The following is a 22356-nucleotide window of genomic DNA, read 5'->3' as shown; positions in this document are numbered from 1 at the left end:
GATACTATCACTATACTTTGGTGCCGATAATATATGCGTCGCAATTCACAATTCTATATGTACTGTGATTCGATATTGTGATTTTATTGCGATTGGATGTTGCAAAATATATTGCTCACCATACGTCTGCTGCAGAGGGACACGAAAGAGCTTAGACCAGTCATGGAAATAAAATAGCTGAAAACAAAATTGGCTCCCTATTTAAAAAGATGAGAACAAGCTATGAAGGCAGGTACAGCCAACTAGAGTTAAAATAATATGTCATCAAAAATAATGTCCCGATACGTAACTGTATCAATTTCGTCCCGCATCTCTAGCAAACCGTCTGCTGTTCATTCACAAACACATCTGGGACGGCACTGCAATTGAGTAATGTTTATTGGTAAAAGACATGTTCTGAGGTAACGAAACACACACAAGATCACAAAATGGAAGAACTCAGAAACACACAGAATGAAGGACGTTTTTAAGCATAGTTGGCAATGGAGTTTCCATTGAGAAACGCAGGATTGAGGAGACCACAGCCATACGGCTAGATGACAGCCGTTCCGTCGACATAGGGGATGTCCATGGTAACCCATAGGGTTTTACACACAGTTCCTATTATTCAGTTGGGTGGAGTGCAGTTAGACGCAGTGCCACATAACACAACATGTGCTACTGCTACCGCCCCACACACTCATCTCTACCACTTCTGAAGAGAGGGTTTCTCTCACCAGAAGAAAAAACACACATGGTCACACACTTCTCCAATGGCCAGCAGTTGCTTAACTGCACACAGGATATGCCAAAAAAAAAAAAGTCATTCGCCTGTGACTCAGTCCTTCCTTTCCCCAAGAGAGCCAGGCTAAACTGAAGGCACTGTGCCCTCGCACATTCCTCCCCCCCCGTCCAGGCCGGCCCATCTGGAGCTGCCAACAAAGGGCCTGTTGAGTGTGGACCAAACCACGAGGGACTGTGAGAGATGACCCGCAGCCACTAATCCTAAAGGGCAGCAGAGTGTCAGGCCTGGGCAGAGAGAGGGGTATTACATCACAAATGCATGGACACTTCCAACTAACTGCAAGCTTCTCAGAGAGAGGCGAGCATTCTGCTCTTAAAGGGACAGTGGCTGGACTGAGGAGTGGAGGACAGTCCATAAAGGAGCTTCTCAGAGAGAGGCGAGCATTCTGCTCTTAAAGGGACAGTGGCTGGACTGAGGAGTGGAGGACAGTCCATAAAGGAGCTTCTCAGAGAGAGGTGAGCATTCTGCTCTTAAAGGGGCAGTGGCTGGACTGAGGAGTGGAGGACAGTCCATAAAGGAGCTTCTCAGAGAGAGGCGAGCATTCTGCTCTTAAAGGGGCAGTGGCTGGACTGAGGAGTGGAGGACAGTCCATAAAGGAGCTTCTCAGAGAGAGGCGAGCATTCTGCTCTTAAAGGGGCAGTGGCTGGACTGAGGAGTGGAGGACAGTCCATAAAGGAGCTTCTCAGAGAGAGGTGAGCATTCTGCTCTTAAAGGGGCAGTGGCTGGACTGAGGAGTGGAGGACAGTCCATAAAGGAGCTTCTCAGAGAGAGGTGAGCATTCTGCTCTTAAAGGGGCAGTGGCTGGACTGAGGAGTGGAGGACAGTCCATAAAGGAGCTTCTCAGAGAGAGGTGAGCATTCTGCTCTTAAAGGGGCAGTGGCTGGACTGAGGAGTGGAGGACAGTCCATAAAGGAGCATTCTGCTCTTAGGGGCAGAGAGGTGAGCATTCTGCTCTTAAAGGGGCAGTGGCTGGACTGAGGAGTGGAGGACAGTCCATAAAGGAGCTTCTCAGAGAGAGGTGAGCATTCTGCTCTTAAAGGGACAGTGGCTGGACCGAGGAGTGGAGGACAGTCCATAAAGGAGGCGGTCTCTTTCTTTGCTCTCATACCTTTAACAACTTTCGGATTGAGTGGCTACAGATTAGGAGCCGCCGTCTCAAATGACAGCTGAATGTCGACAGACAGGAATAGCCCGTCATATACTGCACTGTGCTACTATACACCACACACACACACCTGTTATGTACTGTTAATGTCTACTCAACGATGGTTGTTCATCTTTACTGTACTGTTATGGGAAGGACGGTTCAGTGATCATCACAGGCCTCATATTTAAATGAAAAGGGCACAAAGCATTGCCTTCTTAAATAGTGACCCGGCAGTGAACCCTCTCTGGCTAGACAACTAAAATGTTAAAATATGTCATTTTAGAAAATGGAAGCACTTGGCTGTCCGCGATAACATCATTTGAGGGTATGAGATTCATTAATATTGCACCAACGGCTGGGTCAGTCACAATCAAGGTAGGCCTAACACCCAGGGTCAGCATGACCCTCCACTGCTGGAAACCAACAGAAGGGGGTGTCGAGACTGACGATGACGAGATTCACCCCGTTGATTCTGTTTAAAGGTAGCACCCTTCCCATCTCTGTTGATCTGGAACACAAATCACTTCAGATACAAGAGCCATCAATTACATGAGAACAATTCCTGCGGTGGCTGAAATGAAGTGGAACACTATGAGCAGGTGAACTGTGTGCATTGCAGAGTGCAGACTGAAACATATTCTGTGTCACACAGTAGCACTACGAACGTAATCAAGAGGAGAAACAAAACATCTGTCTCCACTCCTCCAGACCACCTTGTCCTGTCTCAGCTCAGCTGGTACGGACTCATTCATTCCTGGAGAGGAACTAACTAAATGTTCCCGCTTCGCACCTGTAACTGCTGAGAAAATAAACCCAGCTGAGGGTCGAGCAGGGTGGGTCGATCAGGCTGGTATGGGATGTATAGAGACCATGAGCCAAACCGCTATGTCCTGCTAGCCAGGAAACAGTGATATAGAGTCAAACCGTCTTATGTAACGATTCTAGAAAAGGCCAGCCTTGGGCCTTGGCACAGACAGTGCATGCTGGGGTGTTCTGGCCTGCGTTGAGAAACAGAGGATGGGGCGAGTCTCGTGACATCTGGAGGGCACAGACAGACACACCCACACAAACACACATTAACAGCTCCCGTTTCCCAACGAATGCCTCTCGTCATTTCTAACAGGACGTTGCGTTTGTAAGCCAAAGCAAATCTAAACCAGCCATCTACGCAATCATTGTACCTGAAGCTCCTCCGATGCCAAACAGGCTCCCCTACAGCGGCTGAGCTTCAGGCCAAACCAGGCATAAAGACAGTATCTCTCCAGGAAACATGACTTTGATACATTTTGCTTCTTCATTCAATTCTAATTGAGCTAATTCAGTGTTTGGATTTCAGGGTCGCTGATGACCGAGAGCAATCAAGGCCTTCGCTGTTTACATTGGTCTGATGCCAAATGACTGAATGACAAAGTCTGAGACTTGGGGTGGAAGGAGCTCTCACTCCTGCATCAAACTAAGCTGCTAATGAGAGAGAGTGAGAACAGCGTTAATGAGGCTGAAAATGCATCTCACATTCCACACAAGTGCTGCTGCAGCCAAGCTCTCAGCCAGTCTCCACAGCTCTTCATTTCTCAAAAAAAAAAGCCAGAACCCTTGAGCCGGACACTCGCGCAGGCTGTTCTGCGTGGTAGGTGACTGACCAAAGAAAATCAAGTGTTTATCATCAACCCACATCAGTAGCCTTTACACGTGACAGTTTACTGTGGTCTGTTTTGTTACTAGAGGTGTCGGCTGCTCTTAGCCCTGATGGTGGAGATAAGACAGGGTGAGTCGGTGGAGATCGGTCATCAGAGCCTCACTGATGAGCAGGTAGGAAGAGACTGCATCATCCGCATCCATTACATAGAACAATACTGGATAATACATAGCGCCTAACGGAGCCCTTCAGCCAATAGCGTCCCAGCTGTGCTGTGTTTACTCTTCCAATAGAGGTAGATGGTCTTTGGGGCCTGGTGGCTACTGGAGGGTTCGGCTAGCTCAATCACAATTACCATTGTTGTGCTTGACTGGTAAAGTAGGTTAGGAAACAGGGATGGGGGTGCACTATGGCAACTACCAACTGCCTTTCTTCCTCCCGTCTGAACTAGTGTTCATATGTTTAGATATTCCCTGACACACACACACACGGACCTGGCAATGACAAGTATATGCATGCAGCGGGTATCACACCTGTGTTAGTGTCTGTGCTGCTCATTATCTGTATTACACCCCTGGCTGTTACCCGTGGTCCTCAGTACAATAACCCTACATCACTGATACCATGTGGAGCTGACAATACAGGGGCTCAGCCAGAACTGCAGCTTGTGCAGCAACCTGAAGTCCCGTTGCGGAGGTAGGGCTTTTACCAAAAAGTACACCTTATCTCACACACACTGCTGTTATGTTAGCTTCCACTCCATAGCTGAAGTCTATAGCCTTGGCTTGGGATTGAGGTTTCAGGTGATCTACCACATTATGACAGGTAATGGATGTGAGGGCACATAGATGAGCATTTGTGATCCTCTGTAAATGTAAAGAGTCCTGCTGCAGGATAGAGGACAGGCAGGTATTGAAGTAATCATGAGCTTCGATGAGCTTAGGACCCGACACGGACATCTCCACTCCGTGACAAGACTCGGGAACCGTCCATCTTCTGCACCATGAGGCTTAACCTTGCGAGCTCACTTGGCACGTCGCTTAAAACCCTCTACTTCATTCGATCTTCGTTTCCCCAGGCAAGAAGCCCACTTCAATTTGAACGAACACATTAAAATCTTCTCAAAGGCTTCAATCTGTAGCCATTTAGGGGTGTCAACCTGGACATGAATAAGCCATGGACTATTCAGCTGGACATCAGTCCCGCTAACCAACAATAAGCTTGTGTAGTAGAGGATCAAATACTGGGACAGATTGCTACAGATATACTTGGGGAAATCTTTCATTGTAGTCATGTCTCAACGGTCTGACCAATGAACAAAATGAAATGAATAGAACCCTAGGCCCAGGTCATCTGGCGCGCAAGGCCTTTCGCAGAAGTGATTTTAGGAAACAAGAGGGCCGTTTCACAGACGGATATTAAGCCTACCCCTCGAGTGAAAAGCACTTTTAAATCTTAAATTGAAGATCGAAATCTTACAAGAGAGACTTGATTTGAAAGGGCTTTTCAGGCCAGAAGTCGGCTTAAATCTGGGTCCGGACATCCGCCCCTATGAGTGAGCCAATGACAAACTATGGTTTGGTGTCCTGTGTCCTTTTAGCGATGGGAGGGAGCCAACGGGACAGGAAGTGGTGGTCGTGCCAGTCATTTGCCTGTCAGTATGGTAGCCAGGCCGGTGGTGAAGTCCCTGCCAGGACACTGTTGACACCAGCCTGAACTCACCTGCTTATAATAGCTCTACTCCACACACAGCTGCCCAAACTACATGCACATCACTCTTCTCCCATTGCTTCAAAGGCCAAATATAATTCCAGCTACAGGGGCAAAAAACTGCAATACACATGCCATTATGCCTTTCCATGGTAGCCAAGCAGCTCAAGTAAGTCAGTACAGTGGTCCAATCGTGTAATAGTTGAAATGGCCTTGAATAGACCATCAACAATAGTGGAGCAGAAAAACAGGGTTGTTTTCCATTGTGTCAGAGTCAGGATGTACAGCAGAGAGAGAGGGAGCTTCTGTGGTTCCCCTAACAGTGCCTCTACCTACAGACAGTAAAAGGCCGTGTGGAACGTGACAATAAGCACAGATATTACCAACGCCTGATAAGTCCCAGCCAAACACCCTTATATGGAGAGAAATGTGCAGAGGGAAGACGTGAAACATTTGTGCTTCTCTGAGAGTTGCTAGCACTTCAGAATTAACGATGGGCAGTCGCAGCACACAGCCTTCCAAATGGCTTATGGGGAGGAGAACAACCATGCATCAAGATGTCTAGCTTGACATGGACCTAAAACACAAACTGTTGGAAGTCCATAGCTCCTTTCCCTTTGGCTAAATAGGTTCAGTCTAACAGATTATACAAACATGAGCACACTATGTATTAGGAAATAACTTGAGTAAAATGCTTGTTTTAATTATCTTATTGTTCCATAATGTGTCAACACTGATTAAGTGAATTAACTTGAGCGATGAGTTGCAGATGCCTCGAGACCATATGTGCCATATGTACCAACGAGAGGGTAACATTACAACAACACTTTAGAGCCTCTTTGAACTACACGACTTGGACCGACAAACTAGGTCCAGGAGAGATACTTGTGTCGTGTAAAAAGACATAGCTAGACTCAAATCTCTCTTTCAGAGATGTCTCGCACACTACTCTGGGAAATATCCACACATTCATGAATCGTTGCATTAATCATGTGTGCAACATGATGTGCAGTATGGTTTAGATGAGAAGCTCCTGTATAATTTGAATTGCTATTCTTGTGTTTGTCTATATACTAAGAAACACGAAATGGCCAAAAGAATGTGGACACCTGCTCGTCAAACATCTCATTCCAAAATCATGGGCATTAATATGGAGTTTACACTTTACAGTTGGCACTATGCATAGGGGCAGGCAGCGTTCTCCTGGCATCCGCCAAACACAGATTCATCCGTCAGACTGCCAGATGGTGAAAAGTGATGAATCACTCAAGAGACTACTCCAGAGTCCAATGGCGGCGAGCTTTACACCCCTCCAGCCATCGCTTGGCATTGCGAATCTTAGGCTTGTGTGCGGCTGCTCGGCCATGGAAACCCATTTCATGAAGCTCCCGACAAACAGTTATTGTGCTGACGTTGCTCCCAGAGGACTTTGGAAGTCAATAGTGAGTGTTCCAACCGAGGACAGACGATTTTTACATGCTACACGCTTCAGCACTCCTGTTCTGTGAGTTTGTGTGGCTTACCACTTCGAGGCTGAGCCGTTGTTGCTCTTAGGTGTTTTCACTTCACAATAACAGCACTTACATTTGACTGAGGCTGGTCTAGCAGGGCCAAAATTTGACTAACTGACTTGTTGGAAAGGTGGCATCCTATGACGGTGCCACGTTGAAAGTCACGGAGCTCTTCAGTAAAGCCATTCTAACGCCTATGTTTGTCTTGGTGCGGCAGGGTAGCCTAGTGGTTAGAGTTGCAAGTTCAAATCCCCGAGCTGACAAGGTACAAATCTGTCATTCTGCAGATTGCATGGCTGTGTGCTCGATTTTATACAGCAGTCAGCAGCAGGTGTGGCTGAAATAGTAATTTGAAGGTGTCCACATACCTTTGTATATAGTGTATTTACGATATGCTAATAACTGCACACACATGAAGCAGGAATGTAGATTTGCTCACACCACAGTCAAGGCTAGTATAAACAGAAAAGTAGAGCCTCCCGGGTGGCGCAGTGGTCTAGGGCACTGCATCGCAGTGCTAGCTGTGCCACCAGAGACTCTAGGTTCGCGCGCAGTGACCGGGAAGTCTGTGGGGTGACGCACAATTGGCCTAGCGTCGTCCGAGTTAGGGAGGGTTTGGCCGGTAGGGATATCCTTGTCTCATCGCGCACCAGCGACTCCTGTGGCGGGCCCGGCGCAGTCCACGCTAACCAAGGTGGGTAGGTGCAGTGTTTCCTCCGACACATTGGTGCGGCTGGCTTCCGGGTTGGATGCGCGCTGTGTTATGAAGCAGTGCGGCTTGGTTGGGTTGTGTATCGGAGGATGCATGGCTTTCGACCTTCGTCTCTCCCGAGCCCGTACGGGAGTTTGTCGCGATGAGACAAGATAGTAATTACTAACAATTGGATACCACGAAATTGAGGAGAAAGGGGGGTAAAAAAATCTCGGCAAATAATAATAATAAAATAAACAGAAAAGTATAACTGATGTTGAAGAGAGATAGATCTCACTAGACATATTTTACTAATGTAAATCCACCTTTACTCCTTTGTCACTGGCAAACAAAAGTCAGCAAATGGTAGGGGCAGATGCGAGGGGAACACATCCCATTCTTGAAAGGTCACATCAAGAGCGCGAAAATAACAATCATATGGTTTGGTATGTTTCCATAAAGAAAATCAAGGAATTCTGTCCATATCAATTCTGACTGCAGACCCTATTTGGGCAGTACAAATAGAATACAATGTTCCTTGTGGTCACACATTTCTCTGCTGTAAAAAAAAGATGATCCGCATGCCTGGGTCTTTGTGGTTTTGTCTCTAACCCTATGGTGGTGTTAAAGCCCTCTGAAAGAGTTGGCCCCTCATGACAATAACAACAATTATGTGAATGAGCATGTGCTGTGTAAAGAACGCCAGGAAGGGGAGTAGAGTAGAGTTGTCTGCTGAAATATAAAGCCCTTCAAGTATACAATCACGAAACATTATTGGATAACAGTGAAACTGCACTCCATTTCTGGACAATGTTCCTTGGACAGACATTAACGCAAGCTTCACAACTTCTAAATAAGCAGAGGTCCCTTCTGTAGTTGAACTTAAATGCATCTTTGTGTGAGTGAGGATGCAAACTCAATGAGCAAATGTTCAGTGCCAGCCAGGTGAGTTCTCTACCGTGGCAAACAGTACCAATGCTGCTTCTCAACTAACACCAGTGTTACGGCGTCCGCGTGCTTCCCAGCCAAAACTATTTGGAAAAACAGCTTGTGCATATATTATGACAACATTGTGACGTTTTTGTTCGTTTTGGACTTCTGCAAAGGGTTTTTCAGCTGTTCGGGCACAATTTATTTTCTTGCAATTGTGTTTCCATTGATAGGGCTGACAATGTGGACTTGTGAAGAACAGAAACAACATCTGCATAATCACAACGTACCAGTGGCTTGGCTTGGGCCCCAAGAGAAAGCAGATCTGCAGGAGCCATGGCTAACTGAGACACGGGTGCCAACCCACGTAGAGGGAAACAGAAAAGTCTGAGCCTTTTGGGTAAAACACTGAGGTAAAATCCTGTATGGAATGCACCACAAGGACTCATAACTCCATAGGAGACTTCAGACAGACAAACACCAGTAATAAGCAGAGTCTCCCAGTAAAACACGAGGCTGTGCTTTAATGAAACCCCTTCCCAGCAGCATGTAGGCAGCAGCATGTAGCACTGAGGGTGTGTGACAGTCAAACGGACACCAGGTTGCTGGGTTGCCATGACAGAGAGCCCACTGCGCCAAAAGGCATGCCTGGCCCATCCTCCAGTCCATGCTTTCTGCTCCCTGGGTGTGTTTGCTCTCGCCAGGACCGCACTACAGGGTTCCAGGGGCCCTTTTGTTGCCTCTCTGTGGCCCCGGAGCACCTCGACAGGGCGACAGCCACCATCCCAGTTCCCCAACATCAAAGACAGAGGGTAAATGCGTCCGCAGGCTTCCCAGCCAAAATAGTTTGGGAGAGTTTGTGCAAATATTATGAGGACATTTTGTGCCGTTTTGGACTTCGGTAAGGGTTTCTTCGACTGTCCGGGCACACACAAAAAGCCAAGCCGACGTCGGTAGCTGAAGTCTTCGCACCTTCGTCTGTGATTGGTCAAACGTAGGGATTAAAAATTAAAGTCTTTGTTGTCATTCATTGAGAAATACTGCACCAGACATCTTAGATATATGTAAACTTGCACGACTAAGACCTCCTCTGCAAAATTACAATTACCGCTTTTTTCTTGTTTTTCTAAGCGTAAGTCTTTTAAAAGAGTGTATACGAGCACACTTGTTCGATTCTCCTAGCCGAGTCCGGCTAGTCACCAGCCGAACTGAAGCATGCTGACGCCTTAAAATCAACCCAAACAATTCACTGAGGAAGGGAGCAGGCAGGCCCACTGAAGTTTACGGTCACGCTGGGCTCATTTCTGGCCACATAAATCAGCGAAACAAAAACAGAAACAATAAACACCCTCTCAGACTAATGTCAGCTACGTGTTGAACATCCCCAGGCCTTTCATAGTCACAGGTTGATGCATTTGCACTGATCTATTGAGGCTTTGTTATGCATAGCAGAATGCCCAGTGCTTGACTTGGATTTAAATCAGAGCCGGTACTCATTGTGGGTGGCGGTACCGTTTTTAGTGAGGCGCAAGAACACCACATAACTTCAGAGCTAATACTCAAGCCTTAGAAAAATCGAGGTATCAGCACTAACAGTAGTTATTTTAGCTGTTCTTGTCAGGGCTATCTTCTGTATACCACCCCTACCTAGTCACAACACAACCGATTAGCTCAAAACGCATTAAGGAAAGAAATTCCACAAATTAACATTTAACAAGCAACACCTGTTATTTGAAATGCATTCCAGCTGACTGCTGACGAACTTGTGAAGCTGGTTGAGAGAATGCCAAGAGAGTGCAAAGCTGTCATCAAGGCAACGGGCGTCTACTTTGAAGAAACTCAAATATAATTTCATTTGTTAAACACTTTGTTTGGTTACTACATGATTCCATGTGTTATTTCATAGTTTTTTAATGTCTTCACAATTATTCCACAACAAAGAAAATAGCAAAAAAATAAAGAAAAAACCTGGAATGGAGTCGGTGTGTCCAAACTTTTGTGAGCTCCTGCCCAAGGAAAGCACTGAGAACGCCATTGCACGGAGCCTAATTATTTCAATGCAGTGAGTGTGTGCTTTTTAAATTTTTTGATAGAACTGACTATGGGCTCCTCAGGTGGCATTTGATCATTATGAAGGCCTACAGCAAAGCATCCACTTAGCAGCAGCAGGATTGTGTTATAATGTTTGAGTCACATAAGAACACAGCATAAGCCATGGCAACACGTGTAGAATTGCAGGAAATTACAGCATCTTCAGAAAGTATTCAGACCCTGTGACCTTTTCCACATTTTGTTACGTTACAGCCTTATTCTAAAATGCATTAAATAAGAACATTTCCTCAGCAATCTACACACAATACCCCATAATGACAAAGCGAAAACAGGTTATTAGAATTAAATATCTTATTTACATAGATATTCAGACCCTTTGCTATGAGACTCGAAATTGAGCTCCGGTGCATCCTGTTTCCATTGGTCTTCCTTAAAGTGTTTCTACAACTCCATTGGAGTCCACCTGTGGTAAATTCAATTGATTGGACATGATTTGGAAAGAAGCCCACCTGTCTATATAAAAGGTCCCACAGTTGACAGTGCATGTCAGAGTAAAAACCAAGCCATGAGGTCGAAGGAATTATCCGTAGAGCTCCGAGACAGGATTGTGTAGATGCACAGATCTTGGGAAGGGTAGCAAATCATTTTTGCAGTATTTGAAGGTCCCCAAGAACACAGTGACCTCCATTCTTAGATAGAAGAAGTTTGGAACCACCAAGACTCTTCCTAGAGCTGGCCCACCTGGCCAAACTGAGTAATCGGGGGAGACGGGCCGTCAGGGAGGTGACCAAGAACCCGATGGTCACTGACAGAGCTCTAGAGTTCCTCTGTGGAGATGAGAGAACCTTCCAGAAGGACAACCAGCTCTGCAGCACTCCACCAATCAGGCTTTTATGGTTGAGTGGCGAGGCGGAAGCTACTCCTCAGTAAAAGGCACATGACAGCCCGCTTGCAGTTTGCCAAATGGCACCTAAAGATTCTCTGTTCTGTTGAAATCAAGATTGAGGTCTTTGGCCTGAATGCGAAGTGTCACGTCTGGAGGAAACCTGGCACCATCCTTACAGTGAAGCATGGTGGTGGCAGCATCATGCTGTGGGGATATTTTTCAGCGGCAGGGACTGGGAGACTAGTCAGGATCAAGGGAAAGATGAAGGGAGCAAAGTAGAGAGAGATCCTTGGTGAAAACCTGTTCCAGGACAATGACCCTAAGCACACAGCCAAGACACCGTAGTAGTAACTTCAGGACAAGTCTCAAATGTACTTGAGTTTCCCAGTCAGAGTCCTGAATTGAACTTCTCTGGAGAGACCTGAAAATTGCTGTGCAGCAACACTCCCCATCCAACTTGACAGAGCCTGAGAGGATCTACAGAGAAGAATGGAAGAAACTCCCCAAATACAGGTGTGCCAAGCTTGTAGCGTCATACCCAAGAAGACGAGGCTGTAATCGCTGCCAAAGGTGCTTCAACAAAGCACTGAGTAAAGGGTCTGAATAATTATGCAAATGTAATATTTACTTTATTTTTTATTTTTAATAAATTTGCAGACATTTCTAAACCTGTTTTTGCTTTGTCATTTGTCATGGGGTATTGTGGAGATTGATGAAGGGGAAAAAAACTCATACATTTCAGAATAAGGCTGTAACCTAACAAAATGTCAATAAGTCTGAATACTTTCCAAAGGCACTGTAGCAAATTTTCTCTCAGCCCCATGTCAAAATGTGTAGAATTGCAGGAAATTAGCTTTAAAACTGCAATTTTCCTATCAGCCCCATGACAAAATGTATAAAACTGCAGAAAACTAGCTTTAAAACTCTAAGAGTATCTCTGTCCATAGCAACAACAACAAATTTGCAGGAAATTAGCTTTAAAAAAAAAAATGTCTCTGCGGCCAGGATGATGGCCTGGTTTGGTCAGAGACTGCCATTATTTCAATGCAGTTAGTGTGTTTTGCTACAGCCGCAATAACATCTGCTAAATATATATATGTTACCAATAAAATGTGATTTGATTAACTATGTCCCCAGCTAACTTTGCCACCACTACTATAAATTATTATTATTATTATTTTTTAAACACATTGAAGTTTGTCATAGGAAAAAAAAAATATATCCATCTAGGAATAATTTGCTATAGACCCTTAAGTGACTCAAATGATGAATTCTAAACCACACAAGCCAAATGATGAATGGGAAGAAAGCAAATATAGAGACTGTCTCAGACACATCACCAGTGATTCAACGTTTAGTTCAATGAGAGCGACCAAACGGGTCAAGAGGAAAGTACACTGAGGAAGGACTCTTGCACACACATCTACGCAATCTTGTGAGAGAGATCACCACCACATTACGTTTAAAATAGTCCCTTTCAGGTTCACTTGGTGAGCAGCTAGTCTACAGCTGGTAGCTAATGCACAAGTAAGTATAACGCTTTATTGTTTAGGTGCTGCTGCAACAGCTATAATGGGCACAATTACAATGACAGTACTTTGGTTTCCATAAAAGTTCAGAAATATTTTCTAAAATTCATTTATTAATAATGCTACTCAAAGAAACGCAATTCAACTAAATATTAGCCTATCGTGTGTTTACTGTGGACGATGTGGAGACGCGCACGCTTGCCTAAATGAAAGAAGTCGCTTCTTTTTACAATAGTAAAATAAGTTCGTTGTTCAACTTACCGGTTTACAATATTGTCAGAGAAGACTGTTCTTAACTCCCGTTGAATAGTGTTCCGTATTTTGCGTAAACTCATAAACAATGGCTACACTTAGTGGTCTATGTCATTTGTCTGATAACACCAGCGCTGTCTCCGGGTCTCACCCACCGTGGTCCCATGCTTTCCAACGCAGTGTTCTCTAGGTTACGAGTCACTGCCAACGCCGAGATAGTGGACTCCTCCCAGATGTGGAGAGACTTCACCACGCCTCTAGCTGACGGACACCAGACTTGACTCGACTACCAAGCGAAGTCATGGAGCAAATGCACAATGACATGGAAACGCATGCATCTCTACTTTTATTCATGATCTGGTTTGAATGTTTTAGTTTTTTTTTTAAACTGAAAGTACTTGTCGTAGTAATAAAGGCTACTTTACAGCGGTCTATAGACCCTAATCAGAATCCAGCAGACTGCAGCCTGAACATATTTTCCATATCCTTTTTACAGCTGTGTCTTGTCTGTCACGAAACATTTGTGTGATCAACAGATAAGCATACCAAAAGGAAACAGGTTTTGTTCACGACAAAGAAGATAGATAAGATATGTTATGTGACTGTGACTCAGGTAAACTGCATAGTGGGCCTACAGCAGCAGAGCACGGTATTACTACCGTGCTCTGCTGCTGTAGGCCCACTATGCAGTCAGATGCTTGTCAGATAACACTACCAGAGGGACAGGTATTGCTGGTCTCCCATGCTCATAAACATGATCTGGCCTTGTGTTTCATGTTCTGCTGTGAGCCACATGACTGCCACCAAACACACACACACACACACACACACACACACACACACACACACACACACACACACACACATCTATGGTTGGTTTGCCTCCCCCTCCCAGCCACAAGTACTGTAATCTGCACATCATATTTACAGCAGCTATTGAGGGCTGAATGGAGATGTTTATCTGTGGCTGGCCTATTGTTCTGGCAGATACTGTATAGCTCTGCCCTTTAATGTAGGACCATCATCATTCTGCACACAGCTGCCAGGGGGGATTTACATGACTATACAAAATGCCCTCTGGCTAATAAACTAACTAGATAATGTTATTCATATGATATGATTATGCCCGTCAAAGAAATCCAAAAGGATTACAATATGTTAACGTGATAAATTGCTAAAAGGTTATATCTGAATACATACAATAAAAAAAATGTAGTTCTGTTATTCGGAGTAATACACTCACTATATCATTTGGCTCAAATAGGACCAATTTTCTTTAATGCAGTCATAGAAATCTTGATGTATATATGACAGATAATGGATGTTATAATAAGTTAAACATAAATGCAGCAATTGATGTGACACAGATCACCATATGTGTAGTGTCCTGTAATCTGTTCCATTCTGGACAGTGACATGCAGAGCCTTTGTCTGCTGTCGTCTGGCAGCTTTCAGGAGAGCTCCTGGCTGCTCACAGTCACCCTGCATCTCATTACCTCTAATAGGCACTGACGGACATCCTGTCTCCTATCAGGTCCTTTCTCTGTCCCCAGACAGTAACACTGTCCTGGTCTGGACAAGGTTTAGCCTGGGCATGTCCCAGTCCAGGCCAGCTAGACAGTTAGAACTCTCCCTACACGCACAGGCACACACCTCTGTCTACCCTGCCCAGCAATCAACCTTCCCTGTTTGAATTGAGGCTGAGACTTGAGAACGACTCCGGTACAGGACATCCAGTCCCACCATTCACTTCCGGCACTAGTTTCATCTCCAATTTTGGCTGCTGTAATAGGGTCGTCAGGGGGGAGCAACCCCCTGCTAAGTGATTTTCTCACCCTTTCCTTCTCGCCAGTGGCTATTGTACAGTGTGATCCAGTTATTATTACCCACTACTAGACCGTAGTTGGGCTGTTCACTGTCTGTAATTGCCATGGTAATTTATCATGTGGTGTATATAATAGGGTAGCTGGGAAAAATGAGTGGGCTTTGTCTGATGATGCAGTCTTTGTGGGTTAAAATGTGTATTTGAGTATTTATTTAAATGCCCTTTTCTATGTATTTGATATTTTTTTTAATACACAGCCCAAAACAAGTACTTATGAGTATTTTTCATGTTTTTTTTGTAAAAACCAATTTGTCAACCAAATTGTATTTGAAAGTATTTTCCAAATACATATTTCAAATACATGGGAGTGTATTTGAGTCCATATATTTGAGTACTTTCCAAGTATTTACATTCAACAACTAGTTTTCTCAAATATAGTTTATCTGAATACTTGTTTTGAAATGCATTAAATGAATTGAAATACCAGAAATAGTATTTGAACCCAGGTCTGGTGTGAGTGAGTCTACTGTATGACTGTAATCAGACACATAAGTCACTCACCACACCCAAAAACAACTGGTTGCCTGGGTCCCGTTTCTTAAATGCAGTCCCAGTAATAGAGCATACAGTCTCCGAATGTGCCAACTAACAAGGAATCGATGGTGACAAATAGAGAAGTGCATCAGAGCAGCTCGTCAACAGTGACATCCAAGTACAGGACAGTAAAAAGGGTTAGGACAGTATCTGTGGTAGATGTCCTTGTAAGTGACATCCCTCATTGTGTATCAAACTGTATGGATTTAACCTTTACTTTAACTGGGAGTCAACACTGAGACCGAGGGCCTCTTTTCCAGGTAAGCCCTGTGTACACAATACACATCGAGATACAACATACACATTTAAAACTACAAAAATACACAATAAGCAGGATGGGTGTGAACATATGGGCCTCACGGGTGATATAACTGTACTGTAGTCATCGCCATGTCACTACTGAGAGAGACGGGGGGAGAGGACGTGTTCCTGATACGGATACCCTGTGCTCATGTTGTGGGAACAAAAACTAAAAACACAGGAGAGACAGAGCGAGAGAGAGAGAGTGAATGATTGTGACTGCTCCCCTAGTGACACAAAACCAGAAGTCACGTTACTGATGCAGATACAGTAGTGATATATTTTTTTAGGTTTGATGGGAATGAGGTAACCTATTGACCTGAGGCACACTACAGGATTGGAGCCCGTGATCTGACTAGCGATACCCTCACACCGCAAGTCATGCATTTGTGTCAATGGAAGGTATGTGGGAGGTTTGAGTTATTTATGAGAAGCTCAAGTTGTAATGTAACCCTTGCGGCTTGTGTCGAGATCTCAAAGCCCCACTACATTATAAACCCATGATATCGTCCGTAGAGGGAACATTTGTAGTAGAGGTCCCCTGCTGTTTCAGTGCAATATTGCGGGAAACCTATATGACATGACTTTGCCACTGACGCTCTTGGAAATTGCCCGTCGGAAAAATGCTGTTGGTCTTGCCGTTAGACCATCACAGTCTGGCAGTGGCACACAGTAGCAGGTCAGACATGTCCAAAAATGGGAAAATAAAATATAACGTTTGGTGGTCAGCATGATGTGTGGCCATGACATCACTCGGTAATCTAAAAATGTCCTGAAGACCATGTACAGTAGTGGCCTTTCAGATTCCCCCTCAGCTAATATATAAGTCAACATTAACACTGTAGCTTCACAGAGGCATGTAGACATCCAAATATAACATTTCGCATGAGAAAGTCTTCCGTCTTGAAATAAGGGCCATTTGTGATTCAGAAAGAGACTGCAGAGCCCAGAGAATGTTACTTCAATGAAAGCTAAATCATTTGAAGCCTTTTAAATAGCTGGTGCCTTAGATGTGTCAGTGATAGCTGGAGAGTTGAAATAACTAGCTTATCATGTTAACCTACTTCTAGTTCCATGACTCATTGTATAAACCCAATCATTTATTAGTTCACTGGAGTCCATAAGGGGCTAGTGCAACAGGTCTGGTACACTTATACAGTGTCTCTATAGACAAATAGCCAATATTGAGTTAGTAGAATGTTCATAGCTTATAGTCAACAAGAAATATAGCGCAAATAAACAGTGATTGGGAACTGAGGTTATGTTATGTCAGAATTGGACAAGCCTGATTCCAATGAGCTAAATTCCATGAACCACTTAGGAGCTTAATATGATTTAACATATCAGGCATTGGCACAATTATGCCCTACTCTAACGCTGTAAGGCCAGCAAGAACCTAAACTTAACTACCTTAAAAAGGCTATTAGGTTTGAAAATGAAAAACAGCCAAGACAGTGATTTGCACAAAAGGAAAATATGTATGACATAGAGCTCTTCAACTGGATAGTTATGAGTGACTAAACAACAGAAATGGCCCGATGTAAAGTGCTGTATTGATAGAATTCTGACTTCCGTTTTATGACAGTATGTTTTGTTGTTGCAAGGTAACACTCCACACCCCCATTACCCAGAGTTCCTGCTAAGCACTACTTTCACACCCATACAAAATGAGTAGAGCAGAGGCCTGCTAAGTTCCGTTATTAAAGTCATGCGCTGTGGCCATTAATTTCCCTTTCACTAATGAAGAATGAACCAAATCCTGAATTCAGAATCAGAGGCGATGGAAAACAGTCAGTAATGACAACCTTCACATGCCTGTCTGTCACGGAGACCGATCACCTCACAGACATAGGAAATGACTGACTGACCAGGAGGAGCTAGTTGTTAATAAGGCACCAGTATGTCGCTAAAACGATCTGACACGGGCTAGCTTGTCTCTAGCCTGCATGTTAATAGGCATTGCGGGGGTGTCCATGGCAACTGTGTTTACAGTCCAAAAAAAATTAAACACCAACAGGTTCAGCTGCATCCGGTACAGAAAACAACTATTTAGATAATTACAGGCTTATTGTAAAAGGTGTTTAAACCTAATACAACTATGTCTTCATACCAATTCTTACCTATTTATCACGCTATTAATAGATAATGTGCTACACGAGGCTCTGAAATGTTTTCATTCAGGCTGTGAAATCTGCTAATCTTTCCAGTGGTGGAGCTGCTGCGCTGGGCTACGTTGGGCTGTCTGACTCAGTCAGATGATAAGAGTGTGTGTGTCTGGCGCTAAAGTCTCCTTGAGAAGGGCAAAGGACGCGACCACTCTATCCTCTGACCGACAGCCAATAATAGCAGCGAGGGTCTGCGGCTACCACTGTGTGGGATACTCACTCCAAACCCGGTGTGTGTGTGTGTGGTTATCTGGGAGTGCGTGTTGAGTTTGCACATGTGTGTATGCTTCTGTGCATGCATGTAGAAGAGATAGCAGGACAACCTGTGTATTTTATGGCCACTGCAGTAACCTATTGCATCCCTTTCCCTCATCAGAGCGTTCCCTTCCAGTAGCATTAGCCCTAGCAGCTTGACAAATGTCTACGCTTCCCTCCCAGCCAGGCCTGACCCGCTCTCCTCTCTGCCCCCCTCACAGTTACTCTTATTGGAGGCGAGCTCTCGGACGGCGTGTGCCAGGTTCATGTTTCTAATTTTCACCAGCCAGGGAATGGGGTGGGGGTGTAAGGAGGGGTGCAGCAGGCAGACAGATGCCCGGGCAGAAACCTGTTTATTCATGCATAAGCTAACCCCCGCCCCTCTCCACTACCGCCTCCCTCCTCGTCCTGATCGATACACTAGGCAGCCCACGCAGAGTAAGTCCCTGTTGTCAGGCCACCTGACTGGGACAAGGAGCGTCTGGTCATAAATCGACCTGTTGAGGAGGGGAGAGGAGACACTATGCAGCATCAGCACTACTCTAATATGCCATCCCATTACTCATCTGTCATCTCATTTGCCGGGGTGGAACATGCATAGTTTTCCACATACATAGTGCATGATGGGAGAAAATGCCCCTGGGGATGGAGTAAGGCTGAGAGGAGGGGAGAATGCAGCAGTGTGAAAATACATGTTTTTCAATCCTCCATACTCTCTAGGACATAGACTTTCTTCTCTGGCTTGACGGTCTCTGGCTTACGTTAATGGCATCTGCTCCAGATCAGGCCCTGTTCCTTCCTGTCACAATACCAGCCACGGGCCCTGACCGTCACAGAGGCTGTTGATTCCTCAGCCCTTCAGAGATGTCAGCCCCAGTCCTCAGAGAGGATGGAACCAGGGAAGCTCCTCTATTTAGTGGATACATTTCTGAGGCCTCGTTAACGGACGACGGCCATTTCTAGCACTCCCAGTCTCAGAGCTCATTGGAAATGGATACTAAATCAGTGTGAAGGAGGGAGAAGGAAGCCCAATCAGATTAAATATGGAGGGGGAAAGGGTTCCCAGGGGACTCCAGATGCCCGCTGGCCATTATGAAACATAATCATTAATGTTTCATCCCCATCAGTGGGGTAGAGGAACCCTCATGGGCAATATTGACAAGCCACACACAGCAGATTGGAGCACGCCACAGGAGGGGGGAGGTGGTTTGAAGTACTCCACATGGGGTTAACTCGTGAGCACGACATTTGTTTTCCTGCTTTATGCGAGCGCCGATATTGAGATATGGCTTTAATTGATTGGATCACAAGGCAGGCTTTTCTCCTGAAGACGTCTACACACTGACATTCAGGATTCCCAAATCAGACTGAGTTAGCTGTGGGCTCCATCCTTTTTGGAGCAAAAAAAGTATTTTCCTGTTTGAACCAGTTGCACAACATGCAAAGATAATGACTTTTAACTTAGAACCTGGAATTGAGTATAAATAATGTGATTTTGCATCAGTAACCTCAATATGTTTATGAACCAAAACGACTCCGAGGTCGTTGATGTTGACGTTTTTAAAGAGTGTGTGTTTATGCTGAGTGAAGTCCCATTCCCACGAGGCAATCTGCTCCGCCCACTTATAAACAAAACAGCAAAATGGCACTCCTCCAGGGCTAATCACCGGTTGGGTGTTTTATGTGAACGCAGTGAGGGAAAGGGACAACCTCTGACGGGGCTCACACAGCCATTCCCTAATGGAAACAATGAAGTGTTATTCTCAGAGGCTGCTGAACCAGGTGGCATGTCCTGAGGCACTGTTAGTCAGAGAGTATAACAATCCGTTTTTACAGACAGTTCCTTGACAGACTCTTGGTGTTCTGAGGTCCTTTGTTGGATACGTGTGTGTGTGTTAGTCCTGCACCTACACAGTCTGACACAAATGTCCTGTGGCTCGCCAATCCCTCTGTCAATCTTGCCCTGCAACATTTGAGGTTTAGAAATTCCCAATTGTCATGGCTCCTGTACTGTGCTGTTGAGCACTTGCTTGCTTACTCAGCATCTTCCCACCTCTCTCCCATCTTTCACTCATTCCCTCGCTCTCGGAGCACGTTTAATAAACTCCCTACCCCTGTGCCTGCAGAGAGATATGATAGAGAAAGAGGGGGGAGGACTCAAAGATTGGGAGTGCTTAACTTGTTAAATGTCGTCTCCTTGACTGCGGTCACCTCCCTGCTCCTTTCTCAGAGTCCTCTGCTCTTCCACCCTGAACCTGCTGAACTCTCAGGAGGGGTGATGAACAATGAACTCTAACCCCAGCCTCTCCCTAAGACCTGCCTGTCTGTTTCAGACAAAGGACAGGATCGCCGAGAGGTGGTTTAATAAGACGGACAGCCTAACTGGTATTGGAGAAGCCAACCATCCCTGACAATGTCACCTCTCTGTATCTGTCTGGCATACAGAGGACAAGGTCGTATGCAAATAGCTGAGATATGTGTTCACTGATATTTCCGCAATCCATGCACAGAAACGGATAGGAGGCTGTCCCTAACAGTGAATGTGCACACACGTCTGTAGTAGTAGGGGTTCAAATTGTGGTGACTGAAATATTGTATTCAGGCTGTGATAGCAGGAGTTTACATGGTCACGTCTAGTAACAACCCCCCCCCCCCATTCTGCAAACATCCTACGAGACTGATCTGCAAACAGAGCGCTTCCCTGAGATTGTGAGCTGTCTGCATGCTTCTGCTCAGAGCTTTTTTTAAATTTTTAATTGAACTTTCATTTTCCAAGAGTAGCTGACACTCAGAGCAATATCAAACTGCTGCTCAACTTATTCACTGTGTACTTCTGAATGTACGATTCGAGCCCTCTTCATTTAAATGAGTGTTCTCCTTGGTAACTAGATACTATACCCATTCTAATTAGATGAGACGGTAAAGAACATGAATCTTGACTCAAAGACCTTCCTCCTTTATCTGTTAATTTGCCATCCCAGATATATATTGCGGTAGGTGAATCTTTGACTGGGCTTCAACTCTGAGTAAGGTGAGGTGCGGACGGCTCTGAGGGCCGTGAGGTGGGGCCCTAGCCAGCCTGCTGTGTGTGATAACAGACCCTCTCCAAGTCCTCCTGGAGACAGCAGTTAAACTGAGTCCCATAGAGGGAATAATTACTCTGCCAGCCTCTGAGCTCAGATGGAGATTCCACCGACGGCCCTCAGTGGACGCTCTCTCTCTCATGCACTGAGGCAGCTACAGATATGCAGGCTGATTTCAGTAAAGATATTTTGGGCGGCAAGAAATCGAGATTCTCCCTATTAAACCGGTACAATCTGTATAAGAGGTGAGCATTGCAGATTTCCAACACTGTCTGTCTGTCACACACAAGTCACGACTGAAGAACAAAAAGGCCACATACCGGTAGATGTGACTGCAGTAGCCCCACACTGACCCCTGATGGACAACTAGTGCACCTACACTGTCTTCTACACTACAAATCACAAAAACTGGGTTCTCAATCCAAGGTCCTCCTACTCCTGTACCGTAGACATCATATGCTCATTAGTACAGCGAAATAAGGAAGAAATAGTATTTGTAGATCTCTGGAACAGAGATGGAATTATGAAGAGATTGTGAAGAGGAGATACGGTGATTCCTCCTCATGCAAAAGTTTAAAAAACTCAACAACCTACTGCAGTCTGTGTGTGCCAAGGACTAATGAAGTTCCTCACAACAGGGAACTTCTCTGCCTTAATCTAACCCAACAGATAATCACCTCCACCTGGGTACCACTGCCAGCTAGGGAAGGAATGAGTTCTGTTCCTGCTCCATTCCTTTTCATTCTGGTGCCAGTCTCCCCCGCTGAGTACTCCAGCCTGGCAGAGGTCGGCCTCTGCTATGCCCCTCTGGGCCTGTGTGGGGGTTGTGTGTGGCATGTACCCACTTGGCACAGACCAGACACCCTGGCTGGTTGGCACTGGAGCTTCATAGGATTCCAGTCAAATGAGCGGTCTATGGCTCTGGGCAGAAACAGGCTCTAATATACTGTAGGGATGGTAATCAAGGACTGTCTGAGGCTTGACATAGCATGGAACAGTATAGCCA

At 45.2% G+C, this 22356-nt stretch overlaps 1 protein-coding gene across 3 annotated transcripts in view; it reads right to left on the bottom strand.

Moving 5' to 3' along the window:
- The window catches only part of LOC112256576 (rho guanine nucleotide exchange factor TIAM2), a 106555-nt gene extending 93183 nt beyond the window's left edge, over positions 1-13372 (bottom strand). Inside the window, exon 1 of one of the 3 annotated variants that reach the window (XM_042325445.1) lies at positions 13138-13372. The gene's annotated coding sequence lies outside the window, so the exon portion shown is untranslated. The remainder of the gene's footprint in view (positions 1-13137) is intronic. The other 2 variants (XM_024429907.2, XM_042325446.1) reach the window with 2 other exon arrangements.
- Between the last annotated feature and the right edge of the window lie 8984 nt (positions 13373-22356).

This window comes from Oncorhynchus tshawytscha, linkage group LG08 (assembly GCF_018296145.1).
Source record: "Oncorhynchus tshawytscha isolate Ot180627B linkage group LG08, Otsh_v2.0, whole genome shotgun sequence".
In the NCBI taxonomy this organism is placed as follows: Eukaryota; Metazoa; Chordata; class Actinopteri; order Salmoniformes; family Salmonidae; genus Oncorhynchus; species Oncorhynchus tshawytscha.
This window is presented reverse-complemented; position numbering and strand designations above follow the sequence as displayed.